Source organism: Symphalangus syndactylus, chromosome 4 (assembly GCF_028878055.3).
Source record: "Symphalangus syndactylus isolate Jambi chromosome 4, NHGRI_mSymSyn1-v2.1_pri, whole genome shotgun sequence".
Lineage (NCBI taxonomy): Eukaryota > Metazoa > Chordata > Mammalia > Primates > Hylobatidae > Symphalangus > Symphalangus syndactylus.
In genome coordinates, this window is record NC_072426.2 from 5,019,833 (window position 1) to 5,037,973 (window position 18,141).

Consider the following 18,141-nt stretch of genomic DNA (forward strand, 5'->3'; position numbering starts at 1 on the left):
AATGTCTTCAAATATAAACTACACAGAATCATTCGGTGAAACTTCTTTCTGATCTGTGCATTCAGCTAACAGAGTTAAACCATACTTTTGATTGAGCAGATCTGAACACTCTTTCTGTAGAAAATGCAACTGGACATTTGGAGCGCTAAGAGCGTAGTAGTGGAAAAAGGAATATATTCAAATATAAACTACACAGAAGCATTCTGTGAAACTTCTTTCTGATCTGAGCATTCAGCTAACAGAGTTAAACCATACTTTTGATTGAGCAGTTTTGAAACACTCTGTCTGTAGAAAATGCAACTGGACATTCGTAGCGCTAAGTGGGTAATAGTGGAAAAAAGAATATGTTCAAATATAAACTACACAGAAGCATTGTATGAAACTTCTTTCTGTTCTGTGAATTCAACTAACAGAGTTGAACCTTACTTTTGATTGAGCCTTTCTGAAACACTCTTTCTGTAGAAACTGCAATTGGACATTCTGAGCGCTAAGAGGCCTATATTGGGAAAAATAATATCTTCAAATAAAAACTTCACAGAAGCATTGTGTGAAACTTATTTCTGATATGTTCATTAAGCTAACAGAGTTAAACCATACTTTTGATTGCGCAGTTCTGAACACCCTTTCTGTAGAAAATGCAAGTGGACATTCGGAGCGCTAAGAGGGTAATAGTGGAAAAAGGAATATATTCAAATATAAACTACACAGTAGAATTCTGTGAAAATTCTTTCTGTTCTGTGCATTCAACTAACAGAGTTGAACCTTACTTTTGATTGAGCCGTTCTGAAACACTCTTTCTGTAGAAACTGCAATTGGACATGCTAAGCGCTAAGAGCCCTACTTTGGGAAAAAGAATATCTTCAAATAAAAACTACACAGATGCATTCTGTGAAACTTATTTCTGATCTGTAAATTCAGTTAACAGAGATAAAATATATTTTTGATTGAGCAGTTATGAAACACTCTTTTTGTAGAAAATGCAAGTGGAGATTCGGAGCGCTAAGAGGGTAATAGTGGAAAAAGGAATGTCTTCAAATATAAACTACACAGAATCATTCGGTGAAACTTCTTTCTGATCTGTGCATTCAGCTAACAGAGTTAAAACATACTTTTGATTGAGCAGATCTGAACACTCTTGCTGTAGAAAATGCAACTGGACAATTGGAGCGCTAAGAGCGTACTAGTGGAAAAAGGAATATATTCAAATATAAACCACACAGAAGCATTCTGTGAAACTTCTTTCTGATCTGAGCATTCAGCTAACAGAGTTAAACCATACTTTTGATTGAGCAGTTTTGAAACACTCTGTCTGTAGAAAATGCAACTGGACATTCGTAGCGCTAAGTGGGTAATAGTGGAAAAAAGAATATGTTCAAATATAAACTACACAGAAGCATTGTATGAAACTTCTTTCTGTTTTGTGCATTCAGCTAACAGAGTTGAACCTTACTTTTGATTGAGCCGTTCTGAAACACTCTTTCTGTAGAAACTGCAATTGGACATTCTTAGCGCTAAGAGGCCTATATTGGGAAAAAGAATGTCTACAAATAAAAACTACACAGAAGAATTGTGTGAAAATCCTTTCTGTTCTGTTTATTCAACTAAAAGAGTTGAACCTTAGTTTTGATTGAGCCGTTCTGAAACACTCTTTCTGTAGAAAATGCAAGTGGAGATTCGGAGCGCTAAGAGGGTAATAGTGGAAAAAGGAATGTCTCCAAATATAAACTACACAGAATCATTCTGTGAAACTTCTTTCTGATCTGTGCATTCAGCTAACAGAGTTAAACCATACTTTTGATTGAGCAGATCTGAACACTCTTTCTGTAGAAAATGCAACTGGACATTTGGAGCGCTAAGAGAGTAGTAGTGGAAAAAGGAATATATTCAAATATAAACTACACAGAAGCTTTCTGTGAAACTTCTTTCTGATCTGAGCATTCAGCTAACAGAGTTAAACCATACTTTTGATTGAGCAGTTTTGAAACACTCTGTCTGGAGAAAATCCAACTGGACATTCGTAGCGCTAAGTGGGTAATAGTGGAAAAAAGAATATGTTCAAATATAAACTACACAGAAGCATTGTATGAAACTTCTTTCTGTTCTGTGCATTCAACTAACAGAGTTGAACCTTACTTTTGATTGAGCCTTTCTGAAACACTCTTTCTGTAGAAACTGCAATTGGACATTCTGAGCGCTAAGAGGTCTATATTGGGAAAAATAATATCTTCAAATAAAAACTTCACAGAAGCATTGTGTGAAACTTATTTCTGATATGTTCATTAAGCTAACAGAGTTAAACCATACTTTTGATTGCGCAGTTCTGAACACTCTTTCTGTAGAAAATGCAAGTGGACATTCGGAGCGCTAAGAGGGTAATAGTGGAAAAAGGAATATGTTCAAATATAAACTACACAGTAGCGGTCTGTGAAAATTCTTTCTGTTCTGTGCGTTCAACTAACAGAGTTGAACCTTACTTTTGATTGAGCAGTTCTGAAACACTCTTTCTGTAGAAACTGCAATTGGACATGCTAAGCGCTAAGAGGCCTACATTGGGAAAAAGAATATCTTCAAATAAAAACTACACAGATGCATTCTGTGAAACTTATTTCTGATCTGTAAATTCAGTTAACAGAGATAGAACATATTTTTGATTGAGCAGTTATGAAACACTCTTTTTGTAGAAAATGCAAGTGGAGATTCGGAGCGCTAAGAGGGTAATAGTGGAAATAGGAATGTCTTCAAATATAAACTACACAGAATCATTCGGTGAAACTTCTTTCTGATCTGTGCATTCAGCTAACAGAGTTAAACCATACTTTTGATTGAGCAGATCTGAACACTCTTTCTGTAGAAAATGCAACTGGACATTTGGAGCGCTAAGAGCGTAGTAGTGGAAAAAGGAATATATTCAAATATAAACTACACAGAAGCATTCTGTGAAACTTCTTTCTGATCTGAGCATTCAGCTAACAGAGTTAAACCATACTTTTGATTGAGCAGTTTTGAAACACTCTGTCTGTAGAAAATGCAACTGGACATTCGTAGCGCTAAGTGGGTAATAGTGGAAAAAAGAATATTTTCAAATATAAACTACACAGAAGCATTGTATGAAACTTCTTTCTGTTCTGTGCATTCAACTAACAGAGTAGAACCTTACTTTTGATTGAGCCGTTCTGAAACACTCTTTCTGTAGAAACTGCAATTGGACATTCTGAGCGCTAAGAGGCCTATATTGGGAAAAAGAATGTCTACAAATAAAAACTACACAGAAGAATTGTGTGAAACTTCTTTCTGTTCTGTTTGTTCAACTAAAAGAGTTGAACCTTAGTTTTGATTGAGCCGTTCTGAAACACTCTTTCTGTAGAAAATGCAAGTGGAGATTCGGAGCGCTAAGAGGGTAATAGTGGAAAAAGGAATGTCTCCAAATATAAACTACACAGAATCATTCTGTGAAACTTCTTTCTGATCTGTGCATTCAGCTAACAGAGTTAAACCATACTTTTGATTGAGCAGATCTGAACACTCTTTCTGTAGAAAATGCAACTGGACATTTGGAGCGCTAAGAGAGTATTAGTGGAAAAAGGAATATATTCAAATATAAACTACACAGAAGCTTTCTGTGAAACTTCTTTCTGATCTGAGCATTCAGCTAACAGAGTTAAACCATACTTTTGATTGAGCAGTTTTGAAACACTCTGTCTGGAGAAAATCCAACTGGACATTCGTAGCGCTAAGTGGGTAATAGTGGAAAAAAGAATATGTTCAAATATAAACTACACAGAAGCATTGTATGAAACTTCTTTCTGTTCTGTGCATTCAACTAACAGAGTTGAACCTTACTTTTGATTGAGCCTTTCTGAAACACGCTTTCTGTAGAAACTGCAATTGGACATTCTGAGCGCTAAGAGGTCTATATTGGGAAAAATAATGTCTTCAAATAAAAACTTCACAGAAGCATTGTGTGAAACTTATTTCTGATATGTTCATTAAGCTAACAGAGTTAAACCATACTTTTGATTGCGCAGTTCTGAACACTCTTTCTGTAGAAAATGCAAGTGGACATTCGGAGCGCTATGAGGGTAATAGTGGAAAAAGGAATATGTTCAAATATAAACTACACAGTAGCGGTCTGTGAAAATTCTTTCTGTTCTGTGCGTTCAACTAACAGAGTTGAACCTTACTTTTGATTGAGCAGTTCTGAAACACTCTTTCTGTAGAAACTGCAATTGGACATGCTAAGCGCTAAGAGGCCTACATTGGGAAAAAGAATATCTTCAAATAAAAACTACACAGATGCATTCTGTGAAACTTATTTCTGATCTGTAAATTCAGTTAACAGAGATAGAACATATTTTTGATTGAGCAGTTATGAAACACTCTTTTTGTAGAAAATGCAAGTGGAGATTCGGAGCGCTAAGAGGGTAATAGTGGAAATAGGAATGTCTTCAAATATAAACTACACAGAATCATTCGGTGAAACTTCTTTCTGATCTGTGCATTCAGCTAACAGAGTTAAACCATACTTTTGATTGAGCAGATCTGAACACTCTTTCTGTAGAAAATGCAACTGGACATTTGGAGCGCTAAGAGCGTAGTAGTGGAAAAAGGAATATATTCAAATATAAACTACACAGAAGCATTCTGTGAAACTTCTTTCTGATCTGAGCATTCAGCTAACAGAGTTAAACCATACTTTTGATTGAGCAGTTTTGAAACACTCTGTCTGTAGAAAATGCAACTGGACATTCGTAGCGCTAAGTGGGTAATAGTGGAAAAAAGAATATTTTCAAATATAAACTACACAGAAGCATTGTATGAAACTTCTTTCTGTTCTGTGCATTCAACTAACAGAGTAGAACCTTACTTTTGATTGAGCCGTTCTGAAACACTCTTTCTGTAGAAACTGCAATTGGACATTCTGAGCGCTAAGAGGCCTATATTGGGAAAAAGAATGTCTACAAATAAAAACTACACAGAAGAATTGTGTGAAACTTCTTTCTGTTCTGTTTGTTCAACTAAAAGAGTTGAACCTTAGTTTTGATTGAGCCGTTCTGAAACACTCTTTCTGTAGAAAATGCAAGTGGAGATACGGAGCGCTAAGAGGGTAATGGTGGAAAAAGGAATGTCTCCAAATATAAACTACACAGAATCATTCTGTGAAACTTCTTTCTGATCTGTGCATTCAGCTAACAGAGTTAAACTATACTTTTGATTGAGCAGATCTGAACACTCTTTCTGTAGAAAATGCAACTGGACATTTGGAGCGCTAAGAGAGTAGTAGTGGAAAAAGGAATATATTCAAATATAAACTACACAGAAGCATTCTGTGAAACTTCTTTCTGATCTGAGCATTCAGCTAACAGAGTTAAACCATACTTTTGATTGAGCAGTTTTGAAACACTCTGTCTGGAGAAAATGCAACTGGACATTCGTAGCGCTAAGTGGGTAATAGTGGAAAAAAGAATATGTTCAAATATAAACTACACAGAAGCATTGTATGAAACTTCTTTCTGTTCTGTGCATTAAACTAACAGAGTTGAACCTTACTTTTCATTGAGCCTTTCTGAAACACTCTTTCTGTAGAAACTGCAATTGGACATTCTGAGCGCTAAGAGGCCTCTATTGGGAAAAATAATATCTTCAAATAAAAACTACACAGAAGCATTGTGTGAAACTTATTTCAGATATGTTCATTAAGCTAACAGAGTTAAACCATACTTTTGATTGCGCAGTTCTGAACACTCTTTCTGTAGAAAATGGAAGTGGACATTCGGAGCGCTAAGAGGGTAATAGTGGAAAAAGGAATATATTCAAATATAAACTACACAGTATCATTCTGTGAAAATTCTTTCTGTTCTGTGCATTCAACTAACAGAGTTGAACCTTACTTTTGATTGAGCCGTTCTGAAACACTCTTTCTGTAGAAACTGCAATTGGACATGCTAAGCGCTAAGAGGCCTACATTGGGAAAAAGAATATCTTCAAATAAAAACTACACAAATGCATTCTGTGAAACTTATTTCTGATCTGTAAATTCAGTTAACAGAGATAAAACATATTTTTGATTGAGCAGTTATGAAACACTCTTTTTGTAGAAAATGCAAGTGGAGATTCGGAGCTCTAAGTGGGTAATAGTGGAAAAAGGAATGTCTTCAAATATAAACTACACAGAATCATTCGGTGAAACTTCTTTCTGATCTGTGCATTCAGCTAACAGAGTTAAACCATACTTTTGATTGAGCAGATCTGAGCAATCTTTCTGTAGAAAATGCAACTGGACATTTGGAGCGCTAAGAGCGTAGTAGTGGAAAAAGGAATATATTCAAATATAAACTACACAGAAGCATTCTGTGAAACTTCTTTCTGATGTGAGCATTCAGCTAACAGAATTAAACCATACTTTTGATTGAGCAGTTTTGAAACACTCTGTCTGTAGAAAATGCAACTGGACATTCGTAGCGCTAAGTGGGTAATGGTGGAAAAAAGAATATGTTCAAATATAAACTACACAGAAGCATTGTATGAAACTTCTTTCTGTTCTGTGCATTCAACTAACAGAGTTGAACCTTACTTTTGATTGAGCCGTTCTGAAACACTCTTTCTGTAGAAACTGCAATTGGACATTCTGAGCGCTAAGAGGCCTATATTGGGAAAAATAATATCTTCAAATAAAAACTTCACAGAAGCATTGTGTGAAACTTATTTCTGATATGTTCATTAAGCTAACAGAGTTAAACCATACTTTTGATTGCGCAGTTCTGAACACTCTTTCTGTAGAAAATGCAAGTGGACATTCGGAGCGCTAAGAGGGTAATAGTGGAAAAAGGAATATGTTCAAATATAAACTACACAGTAGCAGTCTGTGAAAATTCTTTCTGTTCTGTGCGTTCAACTAACAGAGTTGAACCTTACTTTTGATTGAGCAGTTCTGAAACACTCTTTCTGTAGAAACAGCAATTGGACATGCTAAGCGCTAAGAGGCCTACATTGGGAAAAAGAATATCTTCAAATAAAAACTACACAGATGCATTCTGTGAAACTTATTTCTGATCTGTAAATTCAGTTAACAGAGATAAAACATATTTTTGATTGAGCAGTTATGAAACACTCTTTTTGTAGAAAATGCAAGTGGAGATTCGGAGCGCTAAGAGGGTAATAGTGGAAATAGGAATGTCTTCAAATATAAACTACACAGAATCATTCGGTGAAACTTCTTTCTGATCTGTGCATTCAGCTAACAGAGTTAAACCATACTTTTGATTGAGCAGATCTGAACACTCTTTCTGTAGAAAATGCAACTGGACATTTGGAGCGCTAAGAGCGTAGTAGTGGAAAAAGGAATATATTCAAATATAAACTACACAGAAGCATTCTGTGAAACTTCTTTCTGATCTGAGCATTCAGCTAACAGAGTTAAACCATACTTTTGATTGAGCAGTTTTGAAACACTCTGTCTGTAGTAAATGCAACTGGACATTCGTAGCGCTAAGTGGGTAATAGTGGAAAAAAGAATATTTTCAAATATAAACTACACAGAAGCATTGTATGAAACTTCTTTCTGTTCTGTGCATTCAACTAACAGAGTTGAACCTTACTTTTGATTGAGCCGTTCTGAAACACTCTTTCTGTAGAAACTGCAATTGGACATTCTGAGCGCTAAGAGGCCTATATTGGGAAAAAGAATGTCTACAAATAAAAACTACACAGAAGAATTGTGTGAAACTTCTTTCTGTTCTGTTTGTTCAACTAAAAGAGTTGAACCTTAGTTTTGATTGAGCCGTTCTGAAACACTCTTTCTGTAGAAAATGCAAGTGGAGATACGGAGCGCTAAGAGGGTAATGGTGGAAAAAGGAATGTCTCCAAATATAAACTACACAGAATCATTCTGTGAAACTTCTTTCTGATCTGTGCATTCAGCTAACAGAGTTAAACTATACTTTTGATTGAGCAGATCTGAACACTCTTTCTGTAGAAAATGCAACTGGACATTTGGAGCGCTAAGAGAGTAGTAGGGGAAAAAGGAATATATTCAAATATAAACTACACAGAAGCATTCTGTGAAACTTCTTTCTGATCTGAGCATTCAGCTAACAGAGTTAAACCATACTTTTGATTGAGCAGTTTTGAAACACTCTGTCTGGAGAAAATGCAACTGGACATTCGTAGCGCTAAGTGGGTAATAGTGGAAAAAAGAATATGTTCAAATATAAACTACACAGAAGCATTGTATGAAACTTCTTTCTGTTCTGTGCATTCAACTAACAGAGTTGAACCTTACTTTTCATTGAGCCTTTCTGAAACACTCTTTCTGTAGAAACTGCAATTGGACATTCTGAGCGCTAAGAGGCCTCTATTGGGAAAAATAATATCTTCAAATAAAAACTACACAGAAGCATTGTGTGAAACTTATTTCAGATATGTTCATTAAGCTAACAGAGTTAAACCATACTTTTGATTGCGCAGTTCTGAACACTCTTTCTGTAGAAAATGGAAGTGGACATTCGGAGCGCTAAGAGGGTAATAGTGGAAAAAGGAATATATTCAAATATAAACTACACAGTATCATTCTGTGAAAATTCTTTCTGTTCTGTGCGTTCAACTAACAGAGTTGAACCTTACTTTTGATTGAGCCGTTCTGAAACACTCTTTCTGTAGAAACTGCAATTGGACATGCTAAGCGCTAAGAGGCCTACATTGGGAAAAAGAATATCTTCAAATAAAAACTACACAGATGCATTCTGTGAAACTTATTTCTGATCTGTAAATTCAGTTAACAGAGATAAAACATATTTTTGATTGAGCAGTTATGAAACACTCTTTTTGTAGAAAATGCAAGTGGAGATTCGGAGCTCTAAGTGGGTAATAGTGGAAAAAGGAATGTCTTCAAATATAAACTACACAGAATAATTCGGTGAAAATTCTTTCTGATCTGTGCATTCAGCTAACAGAGTTAAACCATACTTTTGATTGAGCAGATCTGAGCAATCTTTCTGTAGAAAATGCAACTGGACATTTGGAGCGCTAAGAGCGTAGTAGTGGAAAAAGGAATATATTCAAATATAAACTACACAGAAGCATTCTGTGAAACTTCTTTCTGATGTGAGCATTCAGCTAACAGAATTAAACCATACTTTTGATTGAGCAGTTTTGAAACACTCTGTCTGTAGAAAATGCAACTGGACATTCGTAGCGCTAAGTGGGTAATGGTGGAAAAAAGAATATGTTCAAATATAAAAGACACAGAAGCATTGTATGAAACTTCTTTCTGTTCTGTGCATTCAACTAACAGAGTTGAACCTTACTTTTGATTGAGCCGTTCTGAAACACTCTTTCTGTAGAAACTGCAATTGGACATTCTGAGCGCTAAGAGGCCTATATTGGGAAAAAGAATGTCTACAAATAAAAACTACACAGAAGAATTGTGTGAAACTTCTTTCTGTTCTGTTTGTTCAACTAAAAGAGTTGAACCTTAGTTTTGATTGAGCCGTTCTGAAACACTCTTTCTGTAGAAAATGCAAGTGGAGATACGGAGCGCTAAGAGGGTAATGGTGGAAAAAGGAATGGCTCCAAATATAAACTACACAGAATCATTCTGTGAAACTTCTTTCTGATCTGTGCATTCAGCTAACAGAGTTAAACCATACTTTTCATTGAGCAGATCTGAACACTCTTTCTGTAGAAAATGCAACTGGACATTTGGAGCGCTAAGAGAGTAGTAGTGGAAAAAGGAATATATTCAAATATAAACTACACAGAAGCATTCTGTGAAACTTCTTTCTGACCTGAGCATTCAGCTAACAGAGTTAAACCATACTTTTGATTGAGCAGTTTTGAAACACTCTGTCTGTAGAAAATGCAACTGGACATTCGTAGCGCTAAGTGGGTAATAGTGGAAAAAAGAATATGTTCAAATATAAACTACACAGAAGCATTGTATGAAACTTCTTTCTGTTCTGTGAATTCAACTAACAGAGTTGAACCTTACTTTTGATTGAGCCTTTCTGAAACACTCTTTCTGTAGAAACTGCAATTGGACATTTTGAGCGCTAAGAGGCCTCTATTGGGAAAAATAATATCTTCAAATAAAAACTACACTGAAGCATTGTGTGAAACTTATTTCTGATATGTTCATTAAGCTAACAGAGTTAAACCATACTTTTGATTGCGCAGTTCTGAACACTCTTTCTGTAGAAAATGCAAGTGGACATTCGGAGCGCTATGAGGGTAATAGTGGAAAAAGGAATATATTCAAATATAAACTACACAGTAGCATTCTGTGAAAATTCTTTCTGTTCTGTGCATTCAACTAACAGAGTTGAACCTTACTTTTGATTGAGCCATTCTGAAACACTCTTTCTGTAGAAACTGCAATTGGACATGCTAAGCGCTAAGAGGCCTACATTGGGAAAAGGAATATCTTCAAATAAAAACTACACAGATGCATTCTGTGAAACTTATTTCTGATCTGTAAATTCAGTTAACAGAGATAAAACATATTTTTGATTGAGCAGTTATGAAACACTCTTTTTGTAGAAAATGCAAGTTGAGATTCGGAGCGCTAAGAAGTTAATAGTGGAAAAAGGAATGACTTCAAATATAAACTACACAGAATCATTCGGTGAAACTTCTTTCTGATCTGTGCATTCAGCTAACAGAGTTAAACCATACTTTTGATTGAGCAGATCTGAACACTCTTTCTGTAGAAAATGCAACTGGACATTTGGAGCGCTAAGAGCGTAGTAGTGGAAAAAGGAATATATTCAAATATAAACTACACAGAAGCATTCTGTGAAACTTCTTTCTGATCTGAGCATTCAGCTAACAGAGTTAAACCATACTTTTGATTGAGCACTTTTGAAACACTCTGTCTGTAGAAAATGCAACTGGACATTCGTAGCGCTAAGTGAGTAATAGTGGAAAAAATAATATGTGCAAATATAAACTACACAGAAGCATTGTATGAAACTTCTTTCTGTTCTGTGCATTCAACTAACAGAGTTGAACCTTACTATTGATTGAGCCGTTCTGAAACACTCTTTCTGTAGAAACTGCAATTGGACATTCTGAGCGCTAAGAGGCCTATATTGGGAAAAAGAATGTCTACAAATAAAAACTACACAGAAGAATTGTGTGAAACTTCTTTCTGTTCTGTTTGTTCAACTAAAAGAGTTGAACCTTAGTTTTGATTGAGCCGTTCTGAAACACTCTTTCTGTAGAAAATGCAAGTGGAGATTCGGAGCGCTAAGAGGGTAATGGTGGAAAAAGGAATGTCTCCAAATATAAACTACACAGAATCATTCTGTGAAACTTCTTTCTGATCTGTGCATTCAGCTAACAGAGTTAAACCATACTTTTGATTGAGCAGATCTGAACACTCTTTCTGTAGAAAATGCAACTGGACATTTGGAGCGCTAAGAGAGTAGTAGTGGAAAAAGGAATATATTCAAATATAAACTACACAGAAGCTTTCTGTGAAACTTCTTTCTGATCTGAGCATTCAGCTAACAGAGTTAAACCATACTTTTGATTGAGCAGTTTTGAAACACTCTGTCTGTAGAAAATGCAACTGGACATTCGTAGCGCTAAGTGGGTAATAGTGGAAAAAAGAATATGTTCAAATATAAACTACACAGAAGCATTGTATGAAACTACTTTCTGTTCTGTGCATTCAACTAACAGAGTTGAACCTTACTTTTGATTGAGCCTTTCTGAAACACTCTTTCTGTACAAACTGCAATTGGACATTCTGAGCGCTAAGAGGCCTATATTGGGAAAAATAATATCTTCAAATAAAAAATTCACAGAAGCATTGTGTGAAACTTATTTCTGATATGTTCATTAAGCTAACAGAGTTAAACCATACTTTTGATTGCGCAGTTCTGAACACTCTTTCCGTAGAAAATGCAAGTGGACATTCGGAGCGCTAAGAGGGTAATAGTGGAAAAAGGAATATATTCAAATATAAACTACACAGTAGCAGTCTGTGAAAATTCTTTCTGTTCTGTGCGTTCAACTAACAGAGTTGAACCTAACTTTTGATTGAGCAGTTCTGAAACACACTTTCTGTAGAAACTGCAATTGGACATGCTAAGCGCTAAGAGGCCTACATTGGGAAAAAGAATATCTTCAAATAAAAACTACACAGATGCATTCTGTGAAACTTATTTCTGATCTGTAAATTCAGTTAACAGAGATAAAACATATTTTTGATTGAGCAGTTATGAAACACTCTTTTTGTATAAAATGCAAGTGGAGATTCGGAGCACTAAGAGGGTAATAGTGGAAAAAGGAATGTCTTCAAATATAAACTACACAGAATCATTCGGTGAAACATCTTTCTGATCTGTGCATTCAGCTAACAGAGTTAAACCATACTTTTGATTGAGCAGATCTGAGCAATCTTTCTGTAGAAAATGCAACTGGACATTTGGAGCGCTAAGAGCGTAGTAGTGGAAAAAGGAATATATTCAAATATAAACTACACAGAAGCATTCTGTGAAACTTCTTTCTGATGTGAGCATTCAGCTAACAGAATTAAACCATACTTTTGATTGAGCAGTTTTGAAACACTCTGTCTGTAGAAAATGCAACTGGACATTCGTAGCGCTAAGTGGGTAATGGTGGAAAAAAGAATATGTTCAAATATAAACTACACAGAAGCATTGTATGAAACTTCTTTCTGTTCTGTGCATTCAACTAACAGAGTTGAACCTTACTTTTGATTGAGCCGTTCTGAAACACTCTTTCTGTAGAAACTGCAATTGGACATTCTGAGCGCTAAGAGGCCTATATTGGGAAAAAGAATGTCTACAAATAAAAACTACACAGAAGAATTTTGTGAAACTTCTTTCTGTTCTGTTTGTTCAACTAAAAGATTTGAACCTTAGTTTTGATTGAGCCGTTCTGAAACACTCTTTCTGTAGAAAATGCAAGTGGAGATACGGAGCGCTAAGAGGGTAATGGTGGAAAAAGGAATGGCTCCAAATATAAACTACACAGAATCATTCTGTGAAACTTCTTTCTGATCTGTGCATTCAGCTAACAGAGTTAAACCATACTTTTGATTGAGCAGATCTGAACACTCTTTCTGTAGAAAATGCAACTGGACATTTGGAGCGCTAAGAGAGTAGTAGTGGAAAAAGGAATATATTCAAATATAAACTACACAGAAGCATTCTGTGAAACTTCTTTCTGACCTGAGCATTCAGCTAACAGAGTTAAACCATACTTTTGATTGAGCAGTTTTGAAACACTCTGTCTGTAGAAAATGCAACTGGACATTCGTAGCGCTAAGTGGGTAATAGTGGAAAAAAGAATATGTTCAAATATAAACTACACAGAAGCATTGTATGAAACTTCTTTCTGTTCTGTGAATTCAACTAACAGAGTTGAACCTTACTTTTGATTGAGCCTTTCTGAAACACTCTTTCTGTAGAAACTGCAATTGGACATTTTGAGCGCTAAGAGGCCTCTATTGGGAAAAATAATATCTTCAAATAAAAACTACACTGAAGCATTGTGTGAAACTTATTTCTGATATGTTCATTAAGCTAACAGAGTTAAACCATACTTTTGATTGCGCAGTTCTGAACACTCTTTCTGTAGAAAATGCAAGTGGACATTCGGAGCGCTATGAGGGTAATAGTGGAAAAAGGAATATATTCAAATATAAACTACACAGTAGCATTCTGTGAAAATTCTTTCTGTTCTGTGCATTCAACTAACAGAGTTGAACCTTACTTTTGATTGAGCCATTCTGAAACACTCTTTCTGTAGAAACTGCAATTGGACATGCTAAGCGCTAAGAGGCCTACATTGGGAAAAGGAATATCTTCAAATAAAAACTACACAGATGCATTCTGTGAAACTTATTTCTGATCTGTAAATTCAGTTAACAGAGATAAAACATTTTTGATTGAGCAGTTATGAAACACTCTTTTTGTAGAAAATGCAAGTTGAGATTCGGAGCGCTAAGAAGTTAATAGTGGAAAAAGGAATGACTTCAAATATAAACTACACAGAATCATTCGGTGAAACTTCTTTCTGATCTGTGCATTCAGCTAACAGAGTTAAACCATACTTTTGATTGAGCAGATCTGAACACTCTTTCTGTAGAAAATGCAACTGGACATTTGGAGCGCTAAGAGCGTAGTAGTGGAAAAAGGAATATATTCAAATATAAACTACACAGAAGCATTCTGTGAAACTTCTTTCTGATCTGAGCATTCAGCTAACAGAGTTAAACCATACTTTTGATTGAGCACTTTTGAAACACTCTGTCTGTAGAAAATGCAACTGGACATTCGTAGCGCTAAGTGAGTAATAGTGGAAAAAATAATATGTTCAAATATAAACTACACAGAAGCATTGTATGAAACTTCTTTCTGTTCTGTGCATTCAACTAACAGAGTTGAACCTTACTTTTGATTGAGCCGTTCTGAAACACTCTTTCTGTAGAAACTGCAATTGGACATTCTGAGCGCTAAGAGGCCTATATTGGGAAAAAGAATGTCTACAAATAAAAACTACACAGAAGAATTGTGTGAAACTTCTTTCTGTTCTGTTTGTTCAACTAAAAGAGTTGAACCTTAGTTTTGATTGAGCCGTTCTGAAACACTCTTTCTGTAGAAAATGCAAGTGGAGATTCGGAGCGCTAAGAGGGTAATAGTGGAAAAAGGAATGTCTCCAAATATAAACTACACAGAATCATTCTGTGAAACTTCTTTCTGATCTGTGCATTCAGCTAACAGAGTTAAACCATACTTTTGATTGAGCAGATCTGAACACTCTTTCTGTAGAAAATGCAACTGGACATTTGGAGCGCTAAGAGAGTAGTAGTGGAAAAAGGAATATATTCAAATATAAACTACACAGAAGCTTTCTGTGAAACTTCTTTCTGATCTGAGCATTCAGCTAACAGAGTTAAACCATACTTTTGATTGAGCAGTTTTGAAACACTCTGTCTGTAGAAAATGCAACTGGACATTCGTAGCGCTAAGTGGGTAATAGTGGAAAAAAGAATATGTTCAAATATAAACTACACAGAAGCATTGTATGAAACTACTTTCTGTTCTGTGCATTCAACTAACAGAGTTGAACCTTACTTTTGATTGAGCCTTTCTGAAACACTCTTTCTGTAGAAACTGCAATTGGACATTCTGAGCGCTAAGAGGCCTATATTGGGAAAAATAATATCTTCAAATAAAAAATTCACAGAAGCATTGTGTGAAACTTATTTCTGATATGTTCATTAAGCTAACAGAGTTAAACCATACTTTTGATTGCGCAGTTCTGAACACTCTTTCCGTAGAAAATGCAAGTGGACATTCGGAGCGCTAAGAGGGTAATAGTGGAAAAAGGAATATATTCAAATATAAACTACACAGTAGCAGTCTGTGAAAATTCTTTCTGTTCTGTGCGTTCAACTAACAGAGTTGAACCTAACTTTTGATTGAGCAGTTCTGAAACACACTTTCTGTAGAAACTGCAATTGGACATGCTAAGCGCTAAGAGGCCTACATTGGGAAAAAGAATATCTTCAAATAAAAACTACACAGATGCATTCTGTGAAACTTATTTCTGATCTGTAAATTCAGTTAACAGAGATAAAACATATTTTTGATTGAGCAGTTATGAAACACTCTTTTTGTATAAAATGCAAGTGGAGATTCGGAGCGCTAAGAGGGTAATAGTGGAAAAAGGAATGTCTTCAAATATAAACTACACAGAATCATTCGGTGAAACTTCTTTCTGATCTGTGCATTCAGCTAACAGAGTTAAACCATACTTTTGATTGAGCAGATCTGAACACTCTTTCTGTAGAAAATGCAACTGGACATTTGGAGCGCTAAGAGCGTAGTAGTGGAAAAAGGAATATATTCAAATATAAACTACACAGAAGCATTCTGTGAAACTTCTTTCTGATGTGAGCATTCAGCTAACAGAATTAAACCATACTTTTGATTGAGCAGTTTTGAAACACTCTGTCTGTAGAAAATGCAACTGGACATTCGTAGCGCTAAGTGGGTAATGGTGGAAAAAAGAATATGTTCAAATATAAACTACACAGAAGCATTGTATGAAACTTCTTTCTGTTCTGTGCATTCAACTAACAGAGTTGAACCTTACTTTTGATTGAGCCGTTCTGAAACACTCTTTCTGTAGAAACTGCAATTGGACATTCTGAGCGCTAAGAGGCCTATATTGGGAAAAAGAATGTCTACAAATAAAAACTACACAGAAGAATTGTGTGAAACTTCTTTCTGTTCTGTTTGTTCAACTAAAAGAGTTGAACCTTAGTTTTGATTGAGCCGTTCTGAAACACTCTTTCTGTAGAAAATGCAAGTGGAGATACGGAGCGCTAAGAGGGTAATGGTGGAAAAAAGAATGGCTCCAAATATAAACTACACAGAATCATTCTGTGAAACTTCTTTCTGATCTGTGCATTCAGCTAACAGAGTTAAACCATACTTTTGATTGAGCAGATCTGAACACTCTTTCTGTAGAAAATGCAACTGGACATTTGGAGCGCTAAGAGAGTAGTAGTGGAAAAAGGAATATATTCAAATATAAACTACACAGAAGCATTCTGTGAAACTTCTTTCTGACCTGAGCATTCAGCTAACAGAGTTAAACCATACTTTTGATTGAGCAGTTTTGAAACACTCTGTCTGTAGAAAATGCAACTGGACATTCGTAGCGCTAAGTGGGTAATAGTGGAAAAAAGAATATGTTCAAATATAAACTACACAGAAGCATTGTATGAAACTTCTTTCTGTTCTGTGAATTCAACTAACAGAGTTGAACCTTACTTTTGATTGAGCCTTTCTGAAACACTCTTTCTGTAGAAACTGCAATTGGACATTCTGAGCGCTAAGAGGCCTATATTGGGAAAAATAATATCTTCAAATAAAAAATTCACAGAAGCATTGTGTGAAACTTATTTCTGATATGTTCATTAAGCTAACAGAGTTAAACCATACTTTTGATTGCGCAGTTCTGAACACTCTTTCCGTAGAAAATGCAAGTGGACATTCGGAGCGCTAAGAGGGTAATAGTGGAAAAAGGAATATATTCAAATATAAACTACACAGTAGCAGTCTGTGAAAATTCTTTCTGTTCTGTGCGTTCAACTAACAGAGTTGAACCTAACTTTTGATTGAGCCGTTCTGAAACACTCTTTCTGTAGAAACTGCAATTGGACATGCTAAGCGCTAAGAGGCCTACATTGGGAAAAAAAATATCTTCAAATAAAAACTACACAGATGCATTCTGTGAAACTTATTTCTGATCTGTAAATTCAGTTAACAGAGATAAAACATATTTTTGATTGAGCAGTTATGAAACACTCTTTTTGTATAAAATGCAAGTGGAGATTCGGAGCGCTAAGAGGGTAATAGTGGAAAAAGGAATGTCTTCAAATATAAACTACACAGAATCATTCGGTGAAACTTCTTTCTGATCTGTGCATTCAGCTAACAGAGTTAAACCATACTTTTGATTGAGCAGATCTGAACACTCTTTCTGTAGAAAATGCAACTGGACATTTGGAGCGCTAAGAGCGTAGTAGTGGAAAAAGGAATATATTCAAATATAAACTACACAGAAGCATTCTGTGAAACTTCTTTCTGATCTGAGCATTCAGCTAACAGAGTTAAACCATACTTTTGATTGAGCAGTTTTGAAACACTCTGTCTGTAGAAAATGCAACTGGACATTCGTAGCGCTAAGTGGGTAATAGTGGAAAAAAGAATATGTTCAAATATAAACTACACAGAAGCATTGTATGAAACTTCTTTCTGTTCTGTGCATTCAACTAACAGAGTTGAACCTTACTTTTGATTGAGCCGTTCTGAAACACTCTTTCTGTAGAAACTGCAATTGGACATTCTGAGCGCTAAGAGGCCTATATTGGGAAAAAGAATGTCTACAAATAAAAACTACACAGAAGAATTGTGTGAAACTTCTTTCTGTTCTGTTTGTTCAACTGAAAGAGTTGAACCTTAGTTTTGATTGAGCCGTTCTGAAACACTCTTTCTGTAGAAAATGCAAGTGGAGATTCGGAGCGCTAAGAGGGTAATAGTGGAAAAAGGAATGTCTCCAAATATAAACTACACAGAATCATTCTGTGAAACTTCTTTC